This window comes from Rhododendron vialii, chromosome 8a, assembly GCF_030253575.1.
Source record: "Rhododendron vialii isolate Sample 1 chromosome 8a, ASM3025357v1".
NCBI classification, from domain to species: domain Eukaryota; kingdom Viridiplantae; phylum Streptophyta; class Magnoliopsida; order Ericales; family Ericaceae; genus Rhododendron; species Rhododendron vialii.
The window spans coordinates 15,488,168-15,497,603 of record NC_080564.1 but is presented as its reverse complement, the minus strand read 5'-3'; positions in this window follow the sequence as shown (position 1 = coordinate 15,497,603).

Here is a 9,436-nt window from a genome sequence, read left to right as displayed (position 1 = left end):
ATCACGGACACCAACGTTAGTGGATAGTGAATATGGGTGTGTCATTGTTAACTATTTTGTCAATTATACATGTACTACGTGATCTATTGTTGGTAAGTTAAGGGTTAGTGGGTATGGGTTATTTTATTGAACTTTTATAGCTTACGGTGTTACATTTGGTGACCCTGACATATTATATTGGTGGCGACGCTGGTATAATGTGTCAAACCTTATAGATGAACAGGATAAACTTTACACCTTGGAAGCTTTTGGAGCCGAGGAGCTGACTAGGATGGAGGAGCAAACGGAGCAGTAGATAGGAACCCTAGTTATCCCCTCCTTGTTTTTAATAAAAGTACTCTTGTTGGAGCCGAGGAGCTGACTAGGATGGAGGAGCAAACGGAGCAGTAGATAGGAACCCTAGTTATCCTCTCCTTGTTTTTAATAAAAGTACTCTTGTGAGAATTATTATGTAATATTGAGCCAGACTCCATTTATTTATCAATGAAATTTGTCCATTTAACGTTCCCAAAATTCGGGGCGTTACAGTCAATGCCAGTCTCGACAATTGGATTGCCCAAATTCGACCTCACGCTTGGTTGTCCACTTAATATTAATTTATAAAAAAAAACAAGTAAAAAGAAAAAGAAAAAGAAAAATAAGGTTATATATATTGTGTTTTTTAGCTTGAATTACATTAAAAATTTGAAATCAAAATGCAATCCCGATTATGGTATATTATAATTTCTTTTTAACTTTTCATCATCATTTTTGAAATTAATTATGGATCTTGATGAAAGGAACACAAAATATATAAAAATATGAACCAAAGTTTTAAAAAGATTTAGATAAAACAATATTAAGTACAAAATAAAATTTATTTTCTACACTGACCCTTTTTTTTTTTCTTTTCGCCTTATTTTTTGTTTACTTTTTACATCCTTTCATTGAGTTAAATGATTAATCCAACAAATAAAGGGAATCTAAAAAAAAAAATCAGAAAAGACAAAAATATTTTACAGAAAGAATATAATGTGGAAGTGCTGCATATTGTAACATAACTTAGTTTTCTTTATTGTTATTTAACTTGTTCATTTTAAATATTCAATAGAAAGATAAATGCAAAAAGTAAAAATATTAAGTTTTATGTTCTGAAATACGATCTTAATTTTTTGTACCTATTTGAATTATTCCAATTAAGATCAATGCAAAAAGTATAAATATTTGAACGAAAGTTTAAAAAAAAAGAAATTATGCCAATAAAATTTGATCACCCAAATAAAATTTAAGGCTAAATATTAAAAGAGTTCAAGTCTTAGACTATGACAGTTGACAAGAGTTTAAAAAAAAATGGTAAAGTGGGTTGCTAGCAATGAGGATTGAATGACTTTATAGGAGAGAGAGATTGAAAAAGAACAGAACGACAAAGATGGAAAGAGTTAGAATTAACAATTACTTGCAAGCTAGTATTTTCTAATGGTCCATCTACTGTCAGCCCACAGGGTTGACTAAATTGCATGGACCGCGCTAAAAAATTTCCTCCACGCGCAATTACTTTTGCAGTCGCTTAACATCCTTCTATGCAACGTTAGCCCACACGATTTGATTGGTTGTTTTCAGCCATAAATGACCGAATTAACCCTAGCTCTTTTGAAGAAGTAAAAAAAAAAAAATGGACGCATGCAAAACTGTGCCTTCTCTCATTAGTCTTCTATCCAACAATGCTACACCAACACACAAACACAAAATGGGAGGGGCTATAGTACGCCCACTGCACGTGTAACGACCCTGATTTTTGGTAAATAAAAATTTCGTTAAAAATTTAAATTTTATTTTTATTACCTGGATTTGCTTTTAAAATTACTTTTTTATTTCTAATAATCCGTCATAATTAGACTTGAGACTTATAAAATTATATCTTTTCGCACCAAACAATCTAGTTATTTTCTAAAGACAAGGTATGCTTATAGAAGCACTTGTATATTTTCCTAAGTAGTAAAATAAAATCTTTAAAATTATATTTCTTGGCTAGAAATCCTACTTGGCAAATAAGATTAGTTTTTAACCGACTAGTTGGAAGAACCAAACTACTAATTTACCCAGTTACAATCTCCTAATCTTAGATGGACATTTTTTACCATCTTTGAGTCTTGTGAACCCCTCCAAACTAATTGAACCCTTGGACCAAAATAGTATTATATACATATACATACATAGTTTTTGTTCGTTTTTTATTGAACGGTTCAAATAAAAACTGTTCGGATGAAATTCTTCCTGGTCATTTTTTTTGCTGATTCCATGCGGGTACTCCTAAAATCACATTCTGAACACATTGAGCGGCTCGGATCAACGAAATTCGAACGAGAAATTGGAGAAATGGAGAAGTCCTTATTTTAACTAAAATAGGGACCTCCTCATTTGAAAATAATTGTATATATATATGTATATATATATATATATAGAGAGAGAGAGAGAGAGAGAGAGAGAGAGAGAGAGTCCCCTTCTCTTAAGGACCACCTTAACTTAATAAAATAAGGACCTCCATTTTCCGATAGAATTTTGATGATCCAAGCCGCTCAATGTGTTCAGAACGTGATTTTAAGGGTACTCGCGTGAAATCAGCAAAAAAAAATGATCGGAAAGGCTTCATCTGAGCAGTTTTTGTTTATTTTTTATCGAACGGTTCAAATAAAAATTGCTCGGATGAAGCCCTTCCTAGTCATCTTTTTTGTTGATTCCTCGCGCATATTGTTAAAATCACATTCTGAACACATTGAGCGGCTCGGATCATTGTAATTCGAACGAAAAATGAGAGAAATGGAGAGGTCCTTATTTTAACTAAAATAAGGACCTCCTCATTTGAAAATGACTCTATATATATATATATATATATATATATATATATATATATATATATATTCATTTGTCTAGTCATTCTTAGGCCATACTTATCACATTATCTCCTACCCATTGGATAATAAATGTTAGGAAAACTTTTATCCCTTGAACAAACCGAAACTTGTAGCCCTAAATCTAGATTTTTCACCAAAGTCAATTTCCTAGATTTTTCAAGTACACATATATGGTTATATATAGATATATGTACCTTATAAGGTATTGTCACGCCCCGCCCCGCAAACGACACCCAAAGTGGGTCCGAGTTGGCACAACCACGTGGCATTCTACACAGAAAACTAAGCCACACTTCTCAACAACGTAATTAAAACCCCATTTGACGCTAGTGAAACACCTCCAACGTTGACCAATAGTGGACCCACTCTAAGCAACCTGCTACCTGGCAGACCAAAAAGGAAAGCCAGAATGTGTGAGATATAGAAGTGCTCAACATAATACCACAATACCCGAAGGAATATCAACATGAATATGAATTCACCAACGTAACTGAAATACTCAAATGTATATAATAGCTATAACCACCACGCCCTCCAAACACCGCAACCATAATAACAGTAATATCCAACAAACAACCAACATATATAACCGAAGAAATATAAGTGCTTAGCCTTCCAACCTCGCCTTCAAATAAGATTGAGAAAAACCCCAAGCGTAGGGCTAGGTCGTCGGTAGCATAATAATCGGAAAGTCCGGGATCGTACCCACAAAGAATCGAAAATAGCTTAATCGGATTCTAGGTTTTATAAGGTAGATTGCGGCGTTTAAGACGGCCAACTTGGTTTTGCTTTTAACGGTGAAAAGGCTAAAGTAACAAATTAGATACGAGCTTTATAAACTAAAAGAGGCAAGTCTAGGGATCGTCTAACCCTTGACTTAAGCTGTTACCGGTTCTCAATTATAACTCAAGTGAGAGTCACGACCGCGTGCTTACACTCGGAAGATTTAGCTTTAAAAGACTATGTTTATCGAAAGATGTGATTAACCGGAATTAAATCAACCTATTTTTGCTAATGTATCTAACACGTAGGAGGCCACGAGCCCTCAATATGTCGCTTGCCAAGACCGCTTGACTAAACGATAAACCAAGGAGTTAACACCCCTCGCTTAGACCAAAATGGCTAGGTTAATGAAATTCCGAAAACCATGATTTTAAGCCCGAAGGTTTGAGAACCAAATAACCACCTAAGTCATTGGGAAAGAGTAGCCCAAGACTTAGCCAAAAGACTACTCACACATATTGAAAAGACTAGAAATTATGCTAGGAAATGAAAACATGATTAACCGATAGAAACGGAAATAAACTTGATTTACATGAAGATCCAACTAGTAGCTACAACATTAATAAGTGAGAAATTAACATAAGACAAATACTTACTTGAGTTCTTAAGGAAATAACTTGAAAAACTTGAAAGACTAACAATGGAAAAACCTAGAGAGAAAACTAGAAACTTAAGCCTAAAATTACCTATGTGAGAGAGAAAGACTTCCAACCTATTTATACAAACAAATCCACTCTCTACAAAATATCCTAAAAACATACCAAAAGTAGCAACTATTCTATTAATGGAAGGTCCAAAAAGCAACAAAATATCTGGCCGAGAGCTCCCCTTATCGATACAGATTATGCAAAGTATCGATACCACATCGCTAAGCTGAGAAGACCAATTTCCCCGTAACGCGCCCGTATCGATACGATTTATGGCCGTATCGATACGAAACTCTCTGCCTGCTCAATTAACCAACGCGTATCAATACGGCCCTTAATCCGTATCGATACGCAGAGCTTATCTTCAGAAAGGAAAGCTAGCCTCCAGAACTTGACACCCGACGGCTCCAAGCAGCTTCCACAGCTTCACAGCACCTTATTTGCACGGTTTACCTGAAAACACAAAAAACACACCTTACGTGCAATATCGTTATAAAAGCTAAACAAACGCAAGTTAAAACAACATAAAATGAGACTAGTCGCACCAAATATCTACAATATTAGGTGCTCATCAATAAGCATGAATGTAATTCATACAATATGTAACGGCACGACTGCCACATTCCCTATGTACCCAAGACGAGGTGTCCCACATACCATGCTCCCATCCATCGACAATTAGTCGGCATGGTATGCCTCACACGCTAACCTTCGGTGGTTCAAACAACACCCATCAGCATGCATATTCATCAAACACGCATATCACAACCAAATCTCGTGTCCCACACACCATGCTCCCAACCATCGTCCATTGAACCATTGGCTTACGACATGGCGTGCCTCACACGCAAACATTCATAACACATCAAAAGCTAAACAACAATAGCATGATTTACACCTCTCACACTACAGTAATATCTCTTTAAAGATAATCACATCAAAAGCTAACCACGATTAGCAAGATATACACTAACCACCAAAATAATATTATATGGAGAAGAATCATATCAAACACACTCACCTTTGTATCGACCGAGGGACGCCAAACTTTTGGTTTCGGCACCTCCCAATTGACCGACTTGACAACTAGCTACAAGCTAATCATATCAGTTTATTGAACGCTTAAACGTCAAAACTAACTCCTAACAACAATCTGTAACACCAACAATAGATTAACGATGCTTAACGCATACAAGCATATCCATCTCAAAGGTTTAGAAGCGTCCCTAAACAAGTGTAGCACTCAAACACCACATAACCCCTACATTTGGTTCGAAATCTACGACCATCCTGTCGTATTCTGCCTATAACTTCTTATAAGTTTAAATTTAGATCATGAAACTACCACCATTAGAAAGTACACCTCCGGTACATGAATTTTGACATAAAAGTTTTCCAACATAGAGTCCGAACGACAAAGTTATGCTCGACCGAAGTTTCACAACAGTTGCTGAAAATTACCCGAGAGGTACAAGTACCACAAATACTCGATACAGGTACCCACACAAAATCGACACTAATGTTTCAGTTCTGCCCTCCCAGTACAGGTACCACCAAAAAGTGGTACAGGTACCGACTGGGTTTTCAGCGAAAATTCAGCTTGTTTCCCTTCCGATTCCCAACCTTTTTTTCCTACTCAAACACAACCAAAACTCATCAAAACTTCACCAAATCATACCCAAACTCTTAGAACTCAAGGACTACTCCAAAAACATTAAACCTTATGAATCAACACAAGTTCTAAACACCAAATTCAAGGGATTTAAGGCTAGGTTTCTAATTTCTCCAAGAACTCCAACCCACATCCAAATTAATCCAAACTCATCTATTCTAAGCACGAATTCGACCTCCAAACCTATGAACTCAACATAATAAACATGAAATCAAAAATAAGAAAGCATGAATTACCATGTTAGGACTTCAATTCTAGGAAAGAATGATCATCCCCAAGCAAATCTCCTTCTCTTCTTCTCCTTCTCCTCTTCTTTCTCCTGGCGTCTCTCTCTCTCTACGAAAATATCAAGGAAAGGGGGAGGAATGAGATATTTAAGAAATATCTCCTTTTGAAAAATTATGTGGTGTAACCACACCACCCCTCCACTTATGCAACCGACCAATAGCATTTAGTTAAATTTCCACCAAATAAGAATTAATCCTGTAAACACATAATTCAATTAAAATATGAGTTTAAAATACTAAATATCTGGGACGGATATTACAGGTATTTTACTAGATTTCCTAGGTACACAAATAACCTTATCTATAGGTACATGTACCTTGTAAGTTATTTTTCCTAGACTTGCTAAGTACACCTATATATTTATATATAGATATATGTACCTCATAGTCATTATTATATTTCTAAGGAATCCTAGACCATACTCCTAACCTTTGCCCATTGGATAATAAATATTAGGAAAATTTTTACCCCATGGATAATAGAAAATCTAGACTTGCCATTGACCTCCAAAGATATTGTCCTAAGATTTTTAGGTACACATATATGTTTTATATATATGTATATGTACCCTATAAAGCTATTGTTCTAGATTCTCTAAGTACACATATATGGTTATATATAGATATATGTACTTCTTAGCTTATTATATTTCTAGGAATCTTAACCATATCTTCTCTAAATTGACACTTGAAAGCCTTACTCTTTCCTAGATTAGATCACATAGTACTTAAATATACCTATATATGCATAGTTATATATATAGGTACCTTGTACTAGTGAGAGATGGAAAGATATGGGAGAGATTTGGAGAGTACATTGACATGATTTTCTTACATCCTTACAACCCATTCTTTGAACCATCACTTCTTCTTCCATCAAATCTTCCTAAAAATCTAACCCAAGTACAAAATCTAGTCTTTCAAGGTCATATCTTTCATAATTGCCCCTTTACCCATTGGACAATAATTGTTAGAAAAAATTTTATTCATTGGGTAATAGCCAAGAATTTTGCTATAAATAGCACCCCATTCTCACCATTCAACTCACACCTTCCATTCTTCAACTTTTCTCTCTAGAAAGTCTTGTATTCTTGCCTTGTTCTTACTTTGTTTTTAGTATTCTTGAGGTTCTTCTTGAGTTCTTCAAGAAACTCATCCTAGGCCGCCACAAAACCACCACTCGACCACCCTTTCGATCCAAAAAGTTTAAGTAGATTGGTCTAGAACTAGTTTCGAGAGAAACATTTCTCTTTCGAAGTTACCGGAAGCTCACCGTAGGAAGTTACTCCGTCCGACGTACTTACTTTTTTCGTAGCCGTACCTACCGCCAAGAAGAACGGTAGAATACCTCTACTTACTTACTCTACGTATATTGTATGTTGTATGTTGTTTATATATCGAAATGCATGGAAGTATTCGTATTTTGATCTTAAGGATGGTTATGAGCATATATATATGATTACTTGGATTACCTGTTTGATGTGTGATAAAGCATAAGTGGTATCCACTCCAAAAGCGGATGTACATGTGGCGTTATGCTTTAAGTTGTGATATAAGCATGATAGAATAGTATAGAGTTGGATGATCCTGCTAGTTTAGTTTCAAGATTACAATGAATGATTTATGATTACATATGAGAAAAGTCCTGTCGCGGAGTCTTTGCATGAAAACGAGACACGAATATTGAGAAAGTAGAAACATGACACCTAGGGTGTGCTAATGGCAAGGTATGTTTTGAAACCGCAATGTGGCCGGACGTGGTAGCCCATTGTTTGTAAGAAAACCCGCAATGTGGCCAGACTTGGTAGCCATTGTGTGGATTTGCAAAAACTGCAACGTGATCGGATTTGGCAGCTCGTTGTGTGAATGAAAACTCGCAATGTGGCTGGACTTTGTAGCCTATTGCATGGAGTGTGAAAACCACAATGTGGCCGGACTTGGTAGCCCATTGTGAAGATTGTCAATGGGGCCGAACGTGGTAGCCTCATTGGTAATATGGCTTGGTTATCCGCGGAGAGGAGCCAATGCAAAGTTTTGTGTGCCAATGGAAATCCAGTGCGGCGGAACCATTGTGAGGATACTCGGGAGACCGGAACGGCGGAACCGAGGTTGGGTATGTTAAAACAATTTTGAAAATGTTGATTTGGTAAATGAAAGGTGAAACCAGTGACACGGTCTACGAAATGACGCATAGAAGAAACTCAAAAATCATGGACACCAACGATTGTTGAATAACGAATATGGCTATTTCATTGTTAACTGTTTTAGTTAGATATGTATGTACTAAGTTGAAATCGTTAATTTTGTGATCTATTGCTTGTTAGTTAAGGGTTAGTGGGTATGAATTATTCTATTCAGCTCTCGTAGCTCATGGTATTACCTGTGGTGACCCTGACATATTATACTAGTGGCGACGCTGGTATAATGTGTCAGACTTTGTAGATGATTAACGTGAGCTGTACACCTTGAAGGCCTTTGGAGCTGAAGAGCTGGCTAGGATGGAGGAGCAGGCGGAGCTGTAGTTAGAAACCCTAGTTTCCATCCCTTTTGTAATGAAAGTACTCTTATGGAGGTTATGATACGAGAATTTGTTCTGGAGTAGCTTCGCATATACGAGGTTTTGAGAACTTCTTCTTGAGTGCTTCAAGAGAAGTTTGGAGAATTTCGTGCTGAGTTGCTTTAGTCATAGATTCAGACGAATTTTTCGTGCCACACCTTGGCATTCCCACTTGAGATCTACCTTATCTGAAAACATTATAAGTTGAGCCAGACTCTATTTAGAAGTTCTCATAAAATTATCTATTTAACGTACCCTAAATTCGGGGCGTTACAGCACGGCTGATCCTGTCGTCTGTTTTGGCACGAACAACTCGGATTTAATTTGACTTCTTACAAATCCTAGCCGTCCATTGTTGGAATGAAAATCTGAGCCATTCATTGCCGAGATGGACGGTCGAATTGGCCGCACTACACATGTAGCCACCCTCATGTGTGTAAGTGTTTATGTGTGGTGTAATTGGTCATGTATCTTCATCAAATGATTATTTCAATTTTCAAAAGCACCTTAATTAAATGTCTACTTTTTTCACAAACACCTCCACCAGCTACTCATAGTTTCATTTTTAAATTTGCAAAAGAAATTTATTGGCAACCAAA